The sequence below is a fragment of the Aethalodelphis obliquidens genome, unplaced genomic scaffold (assembly GCF_003676395.1).
Source record: "Aethalodelphis obliquidens isolate GAN/ISIS:26980383/991018 unplaced genomic scaffold, ASM367639v1 scaffold9, whole genome shotgun sequence".
In the NCBI taxonomy this organism is placed as follows: Eukaryota; Metazoa; Chordata; class Mammalia; order Artiodactyla; family Delphinidae; genus Aethalodelphis; species Aethalodelphis obliquidens.
The window spans coordinates 47,931,916-47,953,720 of record NW_020837953.1 but is presented as its reverse complement, the minus strand read 5'-3'; the positions used below and the strand labels follow the sequence as shown (position 1 = coordinate 47,953,720).

Below are 21,805 nucleotides of genomic sequence, written 5' to 3'. Positions count from 1 at the left end.
TTAATTTTGGAATAGTTTTATATTTACAGCAAAGTTGCAAAAATGGTACAGAGTTCTCATATACTCCTTACCTAGTTTTTCCTGCAAGCCTCACTTTTATACTGTTGAGTTTTCCTGATAACTTTTCATGTATAATCCCTGTGAACTTTGATCAAATTAGGCTGTAAGTGCCAATTCACTGCTTTGCTAAGACTGAAATGATGGCCTTGAATACCTGAGTTTTGCTGTAGATGTGGCATTTGCTTCCAAACCCTCTTTGTGTTTTTATGTTGGTCCATGTCTGTGACCGTTTGACATCAGAATACCTTCTTTGATTTTCCAGGATCTTAGCACCTAAATAGTTTCCCTGTTTATGCAGTTAATGAGCTGTGCAACCAAAGGAAAGACGAAATAGGCAGTTTATGTCATTATTTCAGCTGGGCATTTTTGCAGTCTCAGGGCTACTTCTCACACCATCAGTTTAAGTCAAGGTAGAAGCACATGCATTTTCAGTCCCCCCCTTCCCCTAATCCCCCAATATTTCTAATATTCAGAAATACAGGAAGAAACTTGCTGGGTTTCCCAGTTAAAAGTTCACGGGCTAGTTTTAATATATCAGTAACCTATAATTAGCATTATTATATAAACCCAGAATATCAGCAACTCAAATTTTATGTGCCTTTACGGTTAAGCAAATGATTTCACAGACATGTTATTTGGTTTCTTAACAACCCCGAGAAAGAGGCAGGGAAAGCCTTGTCACCCCTGGTTGAGGTCACATAGCAAGAGTTGGAGTTGAAGTTCAGTAGAGGCATCCTGCAGATAGAGACTGAGCCCCTCCAGCCCATGTCTGCCTGGTACTCCTGCAAGGATGTGGCTGTGAAAATGCTCCTTTCCTCCCCCGTTTAAATTGGCCAACTTCCACCCCAGTGATATTTGTGCTTTTAATATGCAAAACGCTTCTTCAGTACTTAATTGACAGTTGATGTGTTTTGTTTCAGCCCAGATCCTTACTGAGTGTCGTGAAATCAGCAACATTAGGCCTGATTTAACAGAGTCTCCCTATGCTGTGCCTTCAGGGGAAATAACTGGTCTGTGCCGTCACTGGGTCTCCACAGGCCCCAGTATAACTGCAGCTTCTTCTGAGGCGGCATCCTGTTTGTGATCTTTGGGTACACCCTGTGCTGCAGAGACACCTTGACATTAGGGACACGAGCAGCATCTTTCCTACAAGAGTCACTGAGATATTTGAATGGGAAGATGATGTAGTTCGAAAAAGTGATAAATGGGCCAGGTTTTTTGAAAAGCTAGCAGACGTCTTATTTAAACATTTAGATCTGAACAGAAAACAAAAATGAGTCTCAAAAAATTGTTTTTGCAAATATGGTGGGGTAGATGCTTTAAATTCGAATACCTGTTTCTGTGGTTTAAAAATTTAATTTTGTCGTCACGTTTGTTTGTTTGGCTTTGGTTAGGTCTCTGTTTTTATCAGCTCATTTTAACCCTTCTGGAACCATGAGTTCAGAGGAACCCATTGGTGGCTGTAGTGGCAGCTTTTCCCAGGCTGTTAAGTTCTCACTGGTCACTTGGCTGAGTTTGGTGGGTGGTGTTTTTTTTTTTTTTTTTTTTTGCGGTACGCAGGCCACTCCGGACGCACAGGCTCAGCGGCCATGGCTCACGGGCCCAGCTGCTCTGCGGCACGTGGGATCCTCCCGGACCGGGGCACGAACCCACGACCCCCGCATCGGCAGGCGGACTCCCAACCACTGCGCCACCAGGGAAGCCCAGTGGTCTTTTTTAAAATCAATAAAGTAGACGAATCTACAAAGCCAAAGTCAAGTGTAAGAATTAAGACACATTTCATTTTATTATTTTAAGATACATTTTAATCTTTTGAGGTTCTCACAGTCTCATTAAGAACCATCTTTTTAAAGAAATTGTTTTAAGCTGACAAAGCATCCAGGTGCTTGCCCGGTTCTCGCCTGGCAGCTCAGAATTCTGGAGCAGCAGCCGGGATAAATCCCCAGTGGCTTTTCTAATGGCCTCTAGCCTGGGTGGATACGCTGCTGTCTTACAGCAATGTCGGATGTCACTTGATAAATCTTTGTTTTCATTGTTTTGGTTACCCTCTTTAGGTTTGGTACCTTTTAGGAAGTTATAGAGCAAATGGGATGGTCTGGCTGGACTGAGAGGTTGGGTCACTATTGATCTGAGATGGTCCCTACTGATATGTTTGCAAAATGTAAAGTGAAGACTTTAGCTTCCTGTGCACATTATGGGGGAGATGCATGTTTTACTAGGATTTTGTCCCATCAGGGGGGCTCCCATGGGACTGATGCCAGAAAGTCAGACGAGATGGGGTCCCAGGCTTCCTGTGGCTGGTGGACTTTGCTGTGGCTCGCTCGACAAGTGTGTTACCACTTCTCTTTCTTTGAGTCCTGTGACCTGGGTCACCAGTCTGAGAGAGAGATGATTTGTGTCCACTTGTAGCTTACTGACACTGATTGGAAAAGAGATTAAGATTTGGTTATGTAAGTTACAATAATGATCAAAAACATCAAGCCCACTCCCCACAAGTGATCCAGTTACCCAAATAGTTACTGAGATTACACGTCTTTCTGCCACAGGTGGGTGCTTCTTTCCCTGTCCTTTTCCTTTCTGTTTTCTTTACCCACCGGATAGAGTCATATGAAGAACTAAACAAGGCCCCGGTATTTACATGTTGAGAAATGAGATCTGTGTTCAGAGGTACCTTGTGGCACACGCAGTTTAGTGAGTGGAGGAGGGGGCAGTCGTTTCTTTGCAGGTTGGGTGTTACAACCCACCTGTCTGTCCTGGACTGAAATATGCCTTTGGAGTGGGGTTTGCATTTTAAATTCAATTTTGAGAACCAGCCATTCGCTGTGAAAGTGAAGTTGCTGGGAAGTTTGTTTTAAAAGATGCTACCACCCTCTTATTTCCATGAATCCAACGAAAATAGCGTGGAATAAAATTTAATTATGCTATACTGAATATTTCATGTGGAATTAAGGGGCAAGAGTTGCCTTTAACAAGCATTAGGTTTGGAAAGAATAAAGGCTTTGTAGGTTCTTTGAAAGATACTGTAATTAAAGGTTTGCTCACATGTATTTTTCCTTTTTTGAAGAGTTTAAAGAAACCCATCCCTCCCTTCCGAAATTGATTACCTCTCAAACCTCAGCCCTGCTTGGCAGTAAATACGGTGAGGCTGTTGCTTTGCTGATTTGATGGCTTCTTTCTGTTAAATGTAAAATAGGCTTTTAATCTTCTGATTTAGATGTTTAATAGAAAGTAAATGTGTGACTTGCTTTGGTTTCTGCTGAACCTGTATTTAAATCCGCACAAACGGTTCGACTAAAGTGAAAACATCACTGGACTAGCTATTTTAAACATTTCAGGATGTAAGAATGCAAAATGGGGTTCCCTTTTAAAAATAGACATGGCTGCTTGCATTTACATAATTACCACTAACCAGTACAACATTTTAAATGGTGACAAACTTAGGGTAGAAAAAGTATCTGTTTTTAAAAGCCTGGTTAAAGGAAGCTGAAAATGCTCCGTGAGCAGCTCTTCGTCTGGAGGGCCTGGGCAGAGCCAGGAAACAGAGTCTCCCGGTCCAGAGGGTGGCGTCGCGGGCGGAGTCGGGTGAGTAGCTCGGGCAGCTTCTTCTGGACTCTCGTCAGGCCTCCCTTAGGCTGGAACTTACCTTTCATTTTGGAGCATGGTTATAAGTATTAGTTCCTAAGTCTGCCTTTCAGTTTTGCAGGGGGTGCAGTATTCTCTGTCCACTGTTAAAAGGTGGCTGGTGAGGGTTGAAGTTCACTGTTGGTGGAAAGAGCCTGGAGAATACTTGTGAAAGTGAAGACGAGGGCTGACATCCAAACCCAGCAGTGCTTCAAGCCAGAGGCTCAGGAGTGTCCTTGATTCTGCCCTTTCCCTCAACCCAAACGTGGACTCCATCTGTAGGTCCTTCGGTTCTCCTTCCAGGACGTGTTCCGCTTTGCACGTCTCCACGGGTACCTCCCGAGTCCAAGCATCCTTTGTTTTCTTTGCCTGGACATCCATCACCTTTTCCCGGGTGGACTCCTCGGCTCCCTGGGCGGGGCCGGGGTGAGTTATTCAGAATGTAATCAGGATGAGGCCATCCTGCTTGAACCCTGTGGTGACTTTCCATCTGTGTGATGTGCAGTCGGCCTTCGTGGTCTGGTCCTGCCACGGCTCACACTTCCCACCGTTTGCCCTCCTCCTGGGCACACTGACGCTGCCTGTACCCGGAACACATCAAGTGTGCTTCTCTCCCATTGGCTGTTTCTTCTGCGTGATGCCCTCCCCTCCTCCCCCTCTGGCTATGCTGGCTTCTTCATGCCATTCAGGTCTCCCCTCAAATGTCATCTCCCTAGAGAGGCCCTTCCCGCTCAACCCAATCTAGCATAGTCCCCCTTCATTCTGTCATCTGGCAGGTTTCGTGTGTGTGTTTTTAATAGCATTTATTACTGTCTGGAATGTTTTATCTTTCTTTTCCTTCCTTCTCTCCTCCCCACCCCACTAGAATGCATGCTCTTTTAGGGCAGGGACCTTGTCTCCTCAGCTGTATTCCCAGCAGCTAGAAGTGACTGTACGTGTGCACAGATCATCACTGATAAAGTGGATGCAGGCGAGGAACCCCGGAGATCACTGCTGTCCTAGGGGAGCGCTGACCTGGTATAACTGGGCCCCTAGAAGGACAGTCCTGAAGTCCTTTGGGGAACCGTTGAGGAAACACTGCTGTAAACCTTGCCTTTAGACATTGAAAGTTGGCATTCCGGGATTCACGGAATGGCTGTGCTTCAGCAGAATGGGCCTGTGTCCTGAGGAGGATGTGAATGTGGTTGCCCCCGCCCATGAAGAGTTCATGTTGCCGGCGTTCTTGGCTCTCAGTGGGCGCCCCCCCAGCGGTGCTCTGCGTCTTTGCTGGGGCCGTGGGACAGGGCGGCGCTGCCTCCCTTGCCGGAGGCTGAATGTGAACTCACTTGCACCCAGCTTGAAAGCCAGGCCTCATTTTCTGTGTTTTCTCCTGTGGCGTGTTTCTTAGGAGCGTGATGGGGACGCTATGTTCAACCTTCATTCTGGGGTGAGGGAACAAATCTGCTAAGATACCGATATTTGCAGAAATCTAAACTTTGGTGGGGAGCTTTCCTTTTGCTTCCTTGGTTTTTCCTCCTGGAGACATCTCAGATTTTTAGGAGGAAAATGTGGTAAGTCTGCTGATACCTAGAAAGTTGGTGACAGTGCCTGGAAGTAGTTAATTGAACCCTTCACGTTCACCTTCCTCAGGGAGAAAAGAATCATATTTCCAGCTCACTGAATCTCAGCTGTATCACGCCATTCCATGCTGGTGATTGAAGCATTTACTTTGGTCTCAAATGCGCTAGTTGGGGACTGGGTTGTAGAGCCCAGGAGACCCGTCTGCTAAGCAAAATCTCCCCTGTGCAGCTTTCCATTCTTGCTGCTACCTTGATCAGCACGTTGTTACAGTGGTTAGGCTGTATGAAAGAAACGGTAACTTCTCAGATGATTTGTAGTGAAATGGACCTTTTTGGCGCTCAGACCTGTGGACAGAGCCTTGAGCAGGAGGGCTGAGTCGTTTTCGAGCGTCAGCTCATTGGACTCGGCTTAAGACAGTCTCCCCCTTCCACGTGTGACGGAGCCACACGCACCCAAGTCAAGGCACTTGACTGCCTGCTCCCGTCTTGCCTGGCCTGTGCAGGATTGAGACATGTGAGATGAAGGTGGGTAGATAGGGCTGGAAGATGGGTTTTGACCAGTTTATGGAGGGTCCTGTTTGTAAGAAGTGGGCAGCACAGCAGGCAGTGTTCCCACCATGAGTTGCTGGTGTGTGTTTAGGGTCAGCTGGTCGCAGGGAGAAGAGTTGGGAGTGCCTGTCACTCATTGCCTGTCAATAAGCCTGTCTCCACTGGAGCCACTTTTCTCTGATAACAAACACTAGAAACCATCCACTGCATACTCTTAAATGGTCTCGCTTTCCTGATTCGACCCTTTGGTTGATTGCTTTTGAAATTAACATGCTGGCTTAGTCAACTGAATACTCTAAACCTATTCCCGTACATACCTGGCTACTAGTGGTCAATAATCCCGTTAAGTATTTGAAGGGCAGTGACTTTCCCACGTGGCTTATTAGAAATTAGTGTGTATGGTACACTTGACAGTGTGTGTGACACACATTTAGTGTGTGCGCTCCTTGTTATTTGTTTGAAAATGAAGCAGACAGGGCCGTCTGATCCAGCTTGAATAAGTGAGGCTGGCCCTTCTTGATGGACACACTGGTTGCATTTCACTGGCCATATTTCCCTGGCCTTGGATGTTAGCAAGGGAAAAGCACTCATTTACCATTGTTCATTTCTCCTTTCTAACCCTTAAAAGAGCCTAAATGATTTCCTGCTCACGAACTGCTTGGTTGTCTTTTTCTGGTATGTCCTCTCTTGTCTTAGATATTTGCAGACATTTCTGGCTGTCCACCAGCCAGTAACTTCCGTCTTCATTGCAGACGCTGTGTTTAGTGGTATCTGAAACCCCCCACCGATTCAAAGTGGTTGCCTTAGGAAAGCAAGGCAAAGCTGAGATTCCAGTGGTTCAGTTAGTAAGATGCAGTTCTATGTTCCTTGCCTTGGTACTGTGGTTGGCTCATTAAATGTTTCTTATTATTTTTTAAATAGATTAATTAATTAATTTGTTTTTGGCTGCGCTGGGTCTTCGTTGCTGCCCGCGGGCTTTCTCTAGTTGAGGCGAGAGGGGGCTACTCTTCCTTGCGGTGCGCGGGCTTCTCATCGCGGTGGCTTTTCTTGTTGCGGAGCACGGGCTCTAGGTGTGCAGGCTCAGTAGTTGTGGCTTGCGGGCTCTAGAGCGCAGGCTCAGTAGTTGTGGTGCACGGGCTTAGTTGCTTCCCAGCATGTAGGATTTTCCCGGGCCAGGGATCGAACCCGTGTCCCCTGCATTGGCAGGCGGATTCTTAACCACTGTGCCACCAGGGAAGTCCCTAAATGTTTCTTAAAGTTGGTTGAGAGACTTAAATATTTGTTAAATTTTAGTATGTCCTGATCTAGAGGAAACTAATCATTATGTATACTTTACAAGATTCATCTGTTGCCCATTCCTCAGGTTGGAGTGATGGAAGGAGAGGTTATAAATTCTCTCTTTCAGGCATATAAGTTAGAGCTCACAGACAGTGAGAAAATGGGCTCGTCATTGGGAACAGTTATTCTGGGTGGAATTGGCTTGTGGGTTGGCCCCTCAGGGTGGTACAGAAGGTTTCCAGGGGGAGTTCAGGGAAGACACTGGAAAGAGACTTCCCGAGTCTCATCTCAGATGGACTCTCCTCTACTTCAGTTGGCCAAGGTTAACTGGCCCAGCTAGCCTGATCCCTAGAAGGGCCACTGGCCTCTTATCACATAGCAGACCTCCTGGTTGACAACAGGTACTTGGTTGCCATGGAGCCCTGGTTTGTTTTGTTTGAACTGTTATCTCTCTCTTTTTTTTTTTTTGCGGTACGCGGGCCTCTCACCGCTGTGGCCTCTCCCGTTGCAGAGCACGGGCTCCAGAGGCGCAGGCTCAGTGGCCATGGCTCACAAGTCCAGCCGCTCCGCGGCATGTGGGATCCTCCCGGACCGGGGCACGAACCCGCGTCCCCCGCATCGGCAGGCGGACTCCCAACCACTGTGCCACCAGGGGAGCCCTGAACTGTTATCTCTTAATGGAGTAGTAACTGATCTAGACCCAGCACCAAGGTGCTCAGGCCTTCCATCCCTCTTCTGTGCCTCAGTGCTCTCGTGAGGATCCACAGGGAGAACCAGGTGGTTTTCTAGGGTCCCTGAGATCATCTGGGTGGGGGAGGGTCTGCCACCCTGGACAGCTCGGCCGCCATCGTGGAAGCGTGGCCAGCCCGCTTATCCATCTTAGATGCACCGAGGGTGATGAATCATAATCATGGCAGTGTAGTGGCTGAGCCTCAGGCCCCAGCCAGGGTGTGCTGGCTTGTAGTGTTTTCCTGATGGATGGAGCCTATTCTGGGAAGCAGCGTATTGTCTCACATGAACAGGCTTTCTAAAATAAATGACCGCTTTCTTAATATTTTCAATCATTTTCTTCAGCACGTGTTTTGTAGCCGTGCTTTGAAAGCTTGCCAAATATATGCCTTTGCACAACTCCCTGTAGGGCTGGATATACAACCAGACCAAGCAGTGTGATTTAAGGTTGAACGTAATTGGGAACTCAGCAATCACTTGCCTTGCATTTGATAGAATGGCAGCGGAGTGCTCTAGAGTTATTTCTCTGTTAAAAAAATTATATATATAACACACAAATGCACATACATATATAGTCTCACTGCCTCATAATAGAGAAATCACATGTGAGGCTATTGGGCAGACACACTAGCATGATAAGTAATTACTTGATTTTTGTGATGGAGGCAATCATTAACTTCAAACAGATCCTAGTGGTTGATACCATAGATCTGACTGAGGACGTTAGTCAAATTATATAAGATTGCAGGATGGAAAAAAATCACATGGGGGCAGAAATACATTTAAAACCCAATCCCTTGTCAAGTCTTTCATCAGTTGATCTGTTTCCTTGTTTTTGTGGACTTCAGTAATTGAGCCATAAACTTGGTGAACTTGATGCTGCCTTCCTGTTCAACAGGGGTGTTTTCAGTTTTTACATTTCAAACACTGCTATGTGTTTATTGTCATTGGATTATTGGTTACCTGTAATTGAGACTTTATCACGTGCCTCATGTGCTGGTGGAAAAAGTGCTATTAACAGCCCCACTCCCTGGAGCTCTTTGAAAAATCACATGTGAAATCCAAAGTTTGTTTACCAGGCCCACCGAGATCTTATTGTCAGAAGCTTATGGTAAATATCCAGGTGATAGAGGGTGGAGAGGCACTAAGACGTCTGCTTCGTTCCCTGGGCTGCTGGTGTTCTGCAGGCTTGTTGCCAACACTGACACCACCGGAGAAAGAGGCGATGTATAGAAGGAGTAACTGAAGCTGTGTGTAGGTTGTCCCGTCCACCCGAATGCCCGGATGACCGCATCCCACTGCCATGCAGCGAAACAGCCTCCCACCCTCCCTTGTAAGAGGGCGTTAATCTAACAAGAGAAGGAAATAAAACTCTGAGATAAAAATCTGCCATCTCAACTTACGCAGTTAAATTTTCTCCAAGGCTTTTTTTTTTCCCCCCTGAAATTTGGAACACTTTCTTATCATTGAAAAGCACCTATCCTTTGTAGTTTCAGACAAAGTAATCTATCTCCAGAATGTAACCTGTATTTGCACACAACATGATTATGAAAAATCCTGGGGAATAAATATATACATATATGCAGCGCATGAAAGAATGAGTGAATTCAACAAGGCTGCAAGATGCAAGGTCAATTGTATTTCTATATATTAGGAAAAAAAAGAAAAATTAAAAAATCAATACCATTTACAATCGTTTCAAAGACATCAAATACCTTAGAGTAAAACTGAGTAAATGTGTGTAAAGACTTCTACACTGAAAACTACAAAACATTGCTGGGAAGCATGAGAGAAGAGCTACGTAAATGGAGGGCTGTACTGCGGATTGAGAGATTCAATGTAGTTAAGATGCCCCCTTTCCCTAAAATGATTGATGAATTCTGTGCCATCCTAGTCAGAGTTTAGACAAGTTGACTGTAAAGTTTATATGGAAATGCAAAGGACCTAGAAAAACCAAATCAATTTTGAAAAAGAACAAAGCTAGAAGATTGCAATGCCTGATTTTCAAGACTTCCTATAAAGCTACCGTAATCAAGACAGTTTGGTATTGCAAAAGGATAGACACATAGATCAATGGGATAGAACAGACAGTACAGAAATAGACCCACACATACATGGTCAGTTGATTTTTGACAAAGGTGCAAAGGCAATTCAATGGAGAAAGGATAGTCTTTTCAACAAATCATAATGGAACAGTTAGACATCATATGCAAAAAACATGAACCTCTCGACCCATACCTTGGACCATGTACAAAAATTAACTCAAAATGAATTATAGGCCAAAGTTTAGATTCTAAAACTGTAAAGCTTCCAGAAGAAAAAAGGGAAAGTTTTTGTGACTTTGGAACAAGCAAAGATTTCTTAGATACCAAAAGGCCAATCCACAAGAGAAAAAAAAATGTATTTCAGACTTGATCAAAATTTTAAAATTCGAGCTTCCCTGGTGGCGCAGTGGTTGAGAGTCCGCCTGCCGATGCAGGGGACACGGGTTCGTGCCCTGGTCTGGGAAGATCCCACATGCCGTGGAGCAGCTGGGCCTGTGAGCCATGGCCGCTGAGCCTGCGTGTCCGGAGCCTGTGCTCCGCAATGGGAGAGGCCACAACAGTGAGAGGCCTGCGTACCGCCAAAAAAAAAAAAAAATTTTTTTTAAATTCTCTTCTTCCAAAGATACCGTTAAGACAATGGAAAGATACAGACTGGGAGGGAACTTTTGTAAAGCATATGTCTAATAAAGGACTAATATTCAGGATATATGAAGAACTCTTAAAACTCAATAGTATGCAAACAACGCAGTTTAAAAATGGGCAAGAGATTTGAATAGACACTTTAAGATGTACAGATGGCGGCAAAGCACATGAAAGAAGTTCAACCTCATTATCAGGGAAATGAGACTAAAAGCCACAATGAGGTACTAGTAAACACCTGTTAGAATGCCTTCAAAACAAAAACAGGGATTTCCCTGGTGGTCCAGCGGTTAAGACTCCACGCTCCCAGTGCAGGGGGCCCAGGTTCGATCCCTGGTCCGGGAACTAGATTCCACATGACAAAACTAAGAGCCCACACGCCACAATGAAGATCCTGTGTGCTGCAACTAAGACCTGGTGTAGCCAAGTAAATAGATATATAAATATATAAAACAAAACAAAAACAAAACCTGATAACACCAACTCTCATACCTTGCTGGTGGGAAGGCAGAGTGGCACAGCCATTTTGGAAGGAGGTTTGGCAGTGTCTTATAAATCTACCCTGTAAAACAATTTTAAATCTCTACTCACAATATGACCCAGCAATCCCACTTCTAGGTATTTACCTAAGAGAATGAAAAGTTGTGTTTTCAGTGGCTTTATTCATGATTTCCAATAGCTGAAAACCCAAATGGCATTCGTTCAACTGGTGAATGAATCAACACCTTTGTTGGAATACTACTCAGTAATAAAAACAGACTGATACAGTGTGGCTGAATCTCACATGCATTCTGTGAGTGGAAAGAAGCCAGAGACTCAACAGGCTATGTACTGCCTGATAACATTTATCTGACATTCTGGAAAAGGTAAAACTATACGGAAAGAAAACAGATCAGTGGTTGCTGGGCATTGGATGTGGAGGTGAGTTGACCAAGAAGGGCACACAGGAACTTTTGGGGGTGATGGAAATTTTCTATATTTTGATTATGGTTGTGGTCACACAACCCTGTTTGTCAGAACGTATACACCTGTGCACTTTTGAGCAGTTACTTCACAAAGGAAGATCCCCGGATGGCCAATAAACATGTGGATAGGTGCTGGACATCTGACTCATCAGGGAATACAAATGAAAACCACCATGAGATACCACCTATTAGAATGGCTCAAATAAGAATGACTGCCAACATCAAATATTATTGAGATTGTGGAGTATTACGTGCATTCAGTGGTACAGCCTCTTTGGAGACCTGTTTGGCACTTTTTATGAAATTGAACATCTACAGTATGATCCAGCAATTCCAGTACGTTAGAAGAAAATACACATTCATGAAAAGACTTGTGCAGGAATGTTCATATAAGGCCCCGAACTGGAAACAGCCCAAATACCTATCATCTGAAAAATGGGTAAATAAATTGTTATCACAATGGAATACCACTGAGCATACAAGGAATGAACTACTGATCTAACCATATGGATGGATCTAGAAAACAACAGAAGTACAAACCAATCTATGGTGGTAAAGTGGCTTCTTGAGGGCAGGGAGGGCAAGGGACCGGGAAGAGCAAGGAAGCTGCCTCGGTGATGGAAAAGGACTAGATGCCAATTGGGGCTGTGATCACCTGGGCATAGGTAGTTAAAACTCGTCAGATTAAGGTCTCTACATTTTATTGTATGGCAGTTGTACTTTAATGGAAGCGTCTTAAAATCTCACTTGGGTAGACATTTTGTTGAGTCCTGACTTTTTTTAGCTGTCCCTTCTGTTTGGTTATCATTATGTGCACTTTGCATAACCCACGTTTCTTTCTTTTTTGCCGTACGCGGGCCTCTCACTGTTGTGGCCTCTCCCGTTGTGGAGCACAGGCTCCGGATGCGCAGGCTCAGCGGCCATGGCTCACGGGCCTAGCCGCTCCGCGGCATGTGGGATCTTCCCGGACCGGGACACGAACCCGTGTCCCCTGCGTCGGCAGGCGGACTCTCAACCCCTGCGCCACCAGGGAAGCCCAACCCATGTTTCTGTTCGGTACATGTCGTTGATGTTATCCAGGGAAGCCCAACCCATGTTTCTATTCGGTACATGTTGTTGATGTTATCCAGTATTCTCCTGGAGTTAATAGGGAAGGCTCAACTTTCTGATTGATTGATTTGACATGTCTCAAAGCTTCAGAATATCAAAGGAACAGGTAAGTAACCTGTGTTTTTGACCCTGGGTCCCATAGGACCTGACTTTATTTACCCATTTCACCATTTATAGAACCTCAGTGTTGCAAAGAACTTGAAGACTTTCCATGTGCCTTAATCATCGGGGCACCCCCTTCTAGAAGGACATGTGGCTGGAATTCCAGCCTTATGGATTGAGCTGGATGTGGGGATGGGTTTGGAAAAGAAGCTCTTGCTCCAGCTCCTTTAAACCCCAGGGTCCTTGCTTTTCTCTCTGGACTCTCCATGAGCCGTGTCGTCCATGGGCACGGCTTCAACCATCACCACTTTTTGGATGATTCCCAAGGTCTCTGCAGCTCACGCTTCTCTTCTGAGTTGAGGCTAGTGAAGATGCAGATGTCCACTCCGAATGGCTCTTTCTCGTTTACTCACAAATGTGCTGTTGTTCTCACTTGCTGTAAAGTTTCTCTCAGACCTTTCCTGCCACTATTTTCTCTTTCCACTTCCCTTCCCGTCTTCTCCTTGACCATAGAAGTCGGGCCTCTGCCTCCCCACCCATTCACTAGAACCTTCTCATTTTAGGACTCTCTGCAACATTTGTTGATGTTAATTGTCCCTTTCTTTCCTCGAAGAAAAACCATCCTCCCCCTTGGTCTGGGACGCCGTCCTCTCTCCTGCTCACCGCACAGACGCTGCCTTTTTCCTGGCTCCCCTTTGAGATTCCAGGGCCTCTGTGTGTGTCCTTGGCCCTCTTTTCTCTTGTAAGAGGACTCTGGCATAAAAGAAACTGTTTCTTTCTCATGGTTTCAGTGTCCATTTGTACACCCATGATGCCGCATCTGTATCTTCAGGCCCCGCCTCCCTCCTGAGTTTCACATCTGTGTTTCATTGCATACTGAGCGTTTCACACTCACTGTCCAAACCAAACTCATCAATCCTCCAGCTACTGTTCCCTCTGGTTCTGGGTGTCCCCTGAGACCAGTAGCCCAGGCCCACCGCTCCTTGGTGCCTTTGGTGCTCTCTGGAGTCTGTGGATGAACATCTGTCAGTTCTGCCTGTTCTTCTTTGTGTCCCTCCCCCACTTCCGTCTTCTCCATCCCTCCCACCACTGCCCCAGAGTGGGCCCCCGTGACCCCCTGACCTGTTCCTGGGTCTCCCTGCCTTCTTCCCCCTTTCTCTACAACCCACTTCTGCTCTCAGTTCCCCCCGCTCCGCAAGGTAAAGCCTCAGCTCCTTAGAATGACAGTGAAGCCCTTGGTCCCCGCAGTGCCTGCCCCGTCTGTCCCTGCGTGATGGTAGCACCCGTGAGTTTCAGTGACATTTACCCTCCCGTGTTATCCTCGTCCCCCGGCAGAATGGGCTGTTCCGTGCTTTGGGTTTGTGCGCCACTTCACATATTTCTTTGTTAGTAATTCGTGAGTGTGTATACACACACTGGGGACAGTACTGGATCTCTCACTCGTGTGTCCTGGGCCCAGACACAGGGCCTCATACACAGAGGGGCTCACATAGGGTTATTGAAGTCCGCCTGGGCAGCCTGGTGGAAGCACCTGCCTCTCCCTCCCTGGAAAGGCTCCACGCTCCCACACTCGGGGCTCCCCCAGGTGCCCCAAGGGGTGCGGAGCTGGTGCTGTACTTTCCTGTCTGAGTGTCTGTGCTCTGGCCACAGGAGCCCCCCGAGTCACCCACCATCTCTTCTGACGACCAGGAGGGACCACTCTGGGATCTGGAAGCTTTCTAGAGTCGATGCTAAGAAGAGAGATTGCCTCTTTCATGTCACGTCCCAAGTGGACCTGGCGATCGGACTCTCCCAGGCTTCCCTTCCTGGGGAGGGGCGGGGAGGAGAATGGAGAGGAACCCACTCACTGCCTGGCGTCCTTCCATAGGAGGCGGAAAGGTTGGCTCCCAACAGGGGAGTTGTCTTCCACGCCAAGTGCAGGTGCTGTGTCTGGGCTACTGATGCTGATGAGAGATGGCAGAACAGGCCCGTGTCGTGTCTGCTGCTTCTCACTCCTGGCAGGGCCGTGGGTGGGCCGTGGTCTCTCTTCTGGCCTTAAATGAAGTGGCTCTTGGTGCCAGAGAAGAGGCTCTATTCTAGCCTGGTCCTACCCCACTGACACAGAAAGCCAGGGTGGCGGCAGGGATGGGCCGGGGATCGCGGCCCCGGTAGCGGTGGAGCGGGCGTTTTTCTTTGATATCTTTAATAATTACTGTTTAAGCAACAGAAGGCAGAGTGAGATTGTCTCAGAGGCAGATCAGAGCCACGTGAGTCTGGAGGTCGGCTCAGAAATCTGCCTCCCCTTCTCGCTAGGTGGCCGTTATTTCGATGTATTTTTTATTTTATTTTCCCTCCCCCTCATTTTTGAGTGCGGCAGTCTTTTCCCTAAAGGGAGTGCGGGAGGAAGGTGCTATGTGAAATATTCTCATAGTTATTATTTGCCTGCGGCAACGCAAGTTTCTTCAGTAAGTCAAAATATGCATTTCAGCGAAGTTTAAACCTGCCAGGCTGAGCAGCTGCGGGTGACGGAGGCAGAGCGGAGGTGACCGCTAGGAGGTCGGTGCCGTCTGAGCCGGGACTCGGCCTTGCTGTCCCTGGGGTTGGAAGAGGAAGTGGAGACGTCAGTTTTAGGCCTCAGTATTTAACTATTTGTGATTCGTCTGTTCTAAGTGCTTTGCAGTTTGTTTGCTTTTTAAAACTCCAGTGTGTGGTTTCCACTGCGTCCTTGAGTTGGAGAAACAGTAAGAGTCATGGGCTGTCCTGGCCTGAGCAGCAGCGTCCACCTTCACTATTTGCTGAGTTGCCAGACATCTGGGCCCTGGGACGGAGGGGGGGACACAGTCCCTGACCTCTGGGAACGCTCGCTGCGAAGAGACAGGACAAACCAACTTGCAGCCTCAGCTGCTGCACCCTCCGCCTCCTGGCCGCCCACCTCCCTTGGTCCCCAGGTTCGTGGGAGGGGCGCAGAAGTTTTGAAGGGCGAGAGTGGGACGCCGCAGCTTAATTCAGGAACTCGGGCGAAGCCTGCTGTGGGGTGAGCTTCGAGTGAAGGCCAGGCAGGAGTCCTGGGCCTTGTCCAAACTGCCGCTTGGTGACCCTCCGGAGCTGGGGCACCTCCCGGGGCTCATGTGACTCTTGCCAGGTAGCGAGCTGGCATGGTTCCCTGGGTTGCCGGTCCCTTCCCTGCGAGACACTGAAGGCTCTGGGAGGGGGAGCAGCGGGTACTGGGCCAGCCTGACAGGGAGGATGGGCAGCCACCCAGGCAGGGACTGTGGCCCTGACTTCTGAGAGAGAGAGCCAGCCTGCCTGCCCTCTGCGCTTGCCCCCAAACAGAAGCCAGCGCGAAGCCCAGCTGAGATCCCATCACGCTTGTGGTGAAATCTGGAGCCCGCCCGTGACCTCCGGGCCTCGGGTGGTCTGGCTTCAGCTCCTGTGTTCTTGATGGCTGCGTAGTTGTGTTCCTTCTGCCTGGAACCCCAGACCGTTCTCACCATGCCTCCTCCCCTCAGCTCTGCTCAGATGCCCCGTTCACATGGCTCCCCTTGTCACCCCATCGAAGAGCACCCCTCACCCTGTGTGTCTGCTGGTTTTCTTCAAGGCGCCTCAGCTGCCTGGCACGCACCACCTCCTTGCGTCTTATCTGTCTCCCTGGAGATAAGGCACAGGAAGGGGTTTTTAATGCCCAACCTCCACTGTAGCCCCTGGCCTTCCGAGCCTGGCAGAGTGGGTGCCTGGCATCTGTGGAGGACTCCCAGCTGCTCTCCATGCTGCGCAGGTGGATGGCCGGGGCTTTTGTCTTTTTTTTTTTTTAAGTAATTAATTAATTTTTGGCTGCGTTGGATCTTTGTTGCTGCGTGCAGGCTTTCTCTAGTTGCGGCGAGTGGGGACTACTCTTTGTTGCCGTGCGCGGGCTTCTCATTGCGGTGACTTCTCTTGTTGTGGAGTACGGGCTCTAGGCGCACGGGCTTCAGTAGTTGTGGCGCTTGGGCTCAGTAGTTGCAGCGCACGGATTCAGTGGTTGTGGCGTGTGGGCTCAGTAGTTGTGGCTCGCGGGATCTAGAGCACAGGCTCAGTAGTTGTGGCGCACGGGCTCTGCGGTGTGTGGGATCTTCCTGGACCAGAGCTCGAACCCCTGTTGCTTGCACTGGCAGGTGGATTCCTAACCACTGCGCCACCAGGGAAGTCCCGGTGCTTCTGTCTTGCTCCCACCATGCAGCCCTTTTACCCACAGCTTATCTGTTTCCTGGCACACAGGACACTTTGCAGCTCACTGCAGATGCTGAGCTAGAGTATTCAAGAAGCAAACTGAAAGAAAGTTCAGTGCGTTTCCCCCAAGAAAAGGTTTTTGTGTCAGCGAATTGGCAACTTGCTCACCTCCTGATTCTCCCCATAAATTCAAGCCTCTTAGGACACTGGTCCTGTCACCCTTCTCCGGGTTTGGCACAGTCTGAGTTCACAGTCGTGAACCAAAATCTGCATCCATTTTATTTTCTTGGAGTGGAGTTGGGAAGGTGGACATAAAATTTTTAAAAATACGCTTTGATTCAACTTTCATAAAAATACTATTCACGAGGCATTGTGTACGATGTTGTGAGACCAGACTCTACAGGTAGCTGGGAATCTGTCCTGAGATGCTCCTTGCCTCGTCCTCCCAGCACTGCTTAGTGGGACAGTCTTTGCCAGCCTCCTGAATGTGCAATTTTTCACCAGGAGTTGTTATTGGCAGGTGAGCGTGAAGTATTAATTTAGCCAGATTCTAGCATCTTCAGAATCACACATGAGTATTGAGAAATCATTGCTGAAACTGCTCGATCAATTTAAATTTAATTAAAAGGCATCGAATCAAAGAATAACATGGTGAAGTACAATAATAACCACAAGCATCCTGGTCATTTTACATCCTAATCCCTTTTCTGTTTTTTCAATGGAGGCAGGTAGGATTAAGCGGGCTGACCTGCACGTTCTCTTTTACTCTCCAGGAAAATGAGGATTTGCTTGCCTTAAGAGAAAAAATTTGTCTGCTTTGGTCGTCCGAAGTATTATATGTGGGCTTTTAATAATTTAGATGAAAGGGTGCGTGAAGTAAAGTCACCTCATATTCTTTATTCGGATAGAGTATTTCTGAATTAATGCAAAATACGTGTGAAAGGTCAGTTTTGCCTCCCTGTTCCAGCTGCATTTGGAAGAGAAATACGACTAACTCTTCTTTCTAAGCAAAAATCATAGAAATGCTGCTGGCCCCTTGGGGCGGGGCGGGAACAGCCACCATCTGGAAATTCATAGCCAGAAAGGGCCCGCCTCGGGGCTGCTGGGCCCCGGGGCCTCTCCAACAGGGGCGCAGTTCCCAGGTGAACGTGGTCTCCACCCTGAGGTGGGGCCCTAGAGCAGACCCCTGGGTCAGTTGGCACAGCTGAGGACTGAGCTATACCTGGCAGAGCTGCAGTTGCGTGCGAGGGGGAGAGATCGCTGGGGTAGAGAAGGCTCTAGTCTTCCTAGGAGCTGGTGCGGCTGTAGAGCTGTTCATTTGTAATGTGGGTCTAAGCGCAGCAGGTGGGGTGGCCCGCCAGAGGCAGCCCTGTTGACAGGTGAGGCCTGGGTGTACCCACCTGCCTCCCTGGGGTGACCTCAGATCGTGAGTGTGACCCGGGTGAAATTAATACGTGTGCGCGAAAAGACTTGTGAAGAGCTCCCGAGTGAGCTGTCCGGGTCTGGTTCTTTCGGGCTCAGCTCTCAGAGGGGATGGCGGCTTCTGGGTTTCCTCCCTCCCATGTTACCCTAACACCAAGGAAAGTTTCCTGCATCTGCTCTGCTCTTCACCCTGAGGGCGGCCCAGCCTGTTTCGAGCTCTGAGCAGCTAACCTCGTCCCGCTCACTGGTCCCCGAGTCCGTGGGCCTTTCACGATGTGCCATTGTGGGGTCTGCAGCCGTCCCTTCTCTGCTCTTGGCTTTATCTGTATCGTGACTGGGCCCTGGGGTCTGGCCACACCCCCTCACTGCCCTTGTGGAGCAGATGTGCTGAAGCAGTGTTAACTTTTTCTGGGCCCAGGTGGCTGCTCAGGGATCGAAGGGACACTTTGTGTATCTTCTTCTGCTGGGTCATCATTGAAGTTCACCATCCAGGTGATTCCAGAGCCGCCAAGGGCTTTACCTAGGCGACCTGCTGGGAAAGAAAAGAAGGGTTGTCATGTCAACACACCAGTATGGTAACCTTTTTTCTTCTTTTTTCCCCAGTTATCTTCCAGCTTCTGCATGGGTAGAGTCACCTGGGTGGCCCAAAACTACCCGTGTGTCTCTTTGGAGCCAGGCTGGAGCATAACTTTGCAGGGTTAACCCTCTCTACTGAAATGTTTCTGCTGTGTTTGAGGCTTACAAGATGAAGCCAGTTAGAGATAGATATATATATATATATATATATATATATATATATATATATATATATATTTTTTTTTTTTATTTTTTTGGAAGTGGGGAGAAATGCTGGTCTTGTTTCTTTTTCTTCATTCAGTTTCTTATTTATTTATTTATATTTCCCCCCACTTTATTTATTTATTACATCTTTATTGGAGTATAATTGCTTTACAATGGTGTGTTAGTTTCTGCTTTATAACAAAGTGAATCAGCTATATATATACATATATCCCCATATCTCCTCCCTCTTGCATCTCCCTCCCTATTTATTTTTAAATTGAAGTATAGTTGATTTACAACGTGTTTCAGGTGTATAGCACAGTGATTCAGGTATATATCCATCTATCTATGTATCTATGTATCTGTCTATCTGTCCTTTTTCAGATTCTTTTCCCTTATAGGTTAGCTGGTCTTGTTTCTTGAAGGGAAAATGCTAAAATGACTTGATGTGATGTTTGGAAGCAGCCCTCTGCTTAACTTGTGTCCCTCCAGCAGGTCGTGGTTTGGGAAGGCCACCACGTCCTCTTGGTCCATCTTTGTCTCCTGTGTTTGCAGAGCGCAGCGAACAGGGTCAGGAACCCACGCTGACTCTTTAATGGGGAAGTATTTAAAAGCTGGAGCTGAGGGCTTCCCTGGTGGCGCAGTGGTTGAGGGTCCGCCTGCCGGGGCGGGGGACGCGGGTTCATGCCCCGTTCCGGGAGGGTCCCGAGTGCTGCAGAGCGGCTGGGCCCGTGAGCCGTCGCCGCTGGGCCTGCGCGTCCGGAGCCTGTGCTCCGCGGAGGGAGGGGCCGCGGCGGTGGGAGGCCCGCGTACGGCAAAAAAAAAAAAAAAAAAAAAAAAAAAAAAAGCTGGAGCTGTGCTCTCCTTTCCCCTAGCGGGTCTCTGCATGGGACCCTGTGGTTAGCTGGGTCCGGGGTGCTTTGGGCCTGGCCCCCAGGCCGCCAGCCATTCCGGCACCAGCACCTCTTGCTGGGCTTCCGGCAGCTCGGAGCCTTCTGCTGGGAGAGCTTTGTTTGTCATTGCTCGACAGCCAGGAAACTGAAGTGGCGGGCGAGGCACGGACCTGGAAGGTGGCTGCGTGTCCCCATTGCCGTCCTCCAGGCTGTCATCCTAAATTGCTGTACACCTGCTAATGAGTTGATGAGGCATCACCTTGAGTTTGGAGCAGCTGCGTTAATTACATCCTCACAGCCATCCCCTGTGCCCACCACTCCTGGCAGCTTCCTTTGCTTTAAATTAATAGATCAAATTAGAGGGAAATGGGGAGGGTGTCCCTGGAGGCCAGATGCCCTCTGCTCCTTGGATGCAGATGATGACTTTTGTTAAGGACCAGGAAGTGCAGTCCGTAAGGCGGTCCCTGGAGGGCGTTGGGGCGCCCGGGAGGCCACATGAATGAAGGTGGCTCCTCTGAGCTGGGAGGGCCCTGCCTGTGCTCGTTTTCTTTGGCACCTCGTGCCCTCGTGGGCGACGGGGAGGAGCGGGCTGAGCGATTGTCCCACCTGCTGGCAATTATCGTCCATCCAGAAAATAAGACCTTAGTGACACACCTGAAAGCCTGGAAACAAAGCTCATCTGCAGAGTCTTTGCATGTGTTTTGTCATCTCTAAATGCCCCGAAAGGTAGACCAACAAGGGCAGAGCAGGTCCAGGACCCAGAGCCCTCCTGCCAGGCCCCTCCCTTTACCGCATCCCTGCCTCCGGCTGTAAGGACAGGCAGCCTGAGTCTGTGGCTTGAGCTGCGGAGGGCAGTTGACTTCCCTGAGCTATTTTCATCATCTGAAAAATGGGAACACCGAGCCTGCCTCTTGGGTCTGCTGTGAAACGTAAACCCTCAAACTTCATTACTTCTCTCTGCTTCCGTGCCTGCTGTCTGCTTCCTGCCCTGTGCCCAGCCTCAAGCTTATTCCTGGCACACGCTAGGTGTTTGGTACATATTTGCTGAGCAAGTGAAAGTGACAGTGATTTGCACAATGGTAGCTAAGGACACCCCACCCCTTATCTCCCTGAATCCCTGCCCCCTTGCCTCCCCTCCCCTGCCCTCCACTGTAGCTGTAACTGTAGGGCCAGAGGCGATGGCCAGGGTGTTAGGATCCCTCAGGTGGTGGGTGGCCTGGAGGGGTGAGCAGTACCAGCCTGGTTTGAGAAGCATAGGAAAGGCTTTGCCTCCCTACGTTTTCACCCCAGTTGCTTGGGTTTCATCTGGATTAGCAGGTATTTTAGGAGCCTCCCAGAAAGTCACACACTCTTGAGTTCACTGGCTGGGGTAGCCATAACCCTGAAGGTCAAGTCCTTTCCGATTGGCTGCTGCAGCATGCTTTGCAGGCCAGCAGGGTAAGCGGCAGTGGTATCCCCGTTTGTTTCTGAATAAGACATTATTCCCAAGAAGTCACCAAGTGTGAAAACGTGTGTTATCTTGCTAATGGGACACTAATGAAATATTAAAGTGCATCTCTCTTCCTGTCAGTTTCCTGGGAGCCACTCCATCCTCTTGATTCTAGTCTATCTTTACATAAAGAGCCCCAGGGAATTAACATTTCTTATACTTTTCAAAATAACCTTGGTATTTCTGCTGCCGCAGTGGAGAAGTTCGTAATTTCCACTTGGTGACCGGCTGGGTTGAGACGCTCTCCCTCTGCAGGGGGTGCCCTACCTGGCGGGGGGGGTCCCTTTGGTCAGTCCTCCCAGCACCTGTCCTCCTGGCTGACAGCTTCTCCCAGCTCCCTTGTGGTCCCCACTGTCTCCCTCTCAGCAGAAGACTTGAC

General features: G+C 48.4%; 1 protein-coding gene across 6 annotated transcripts in view; it reads left to right on the top strand.

Annotated features, from left to right (window-relative positions):
* Positions 1 to 21,805, top strand: part of CAMTA1 (calmodulin binding transcription activator 1) — an 894,875-nt gene that overhangs the window by 106,398 nt on the left and 766,672 nt on the right. The window lies entirely within an intron of this gene.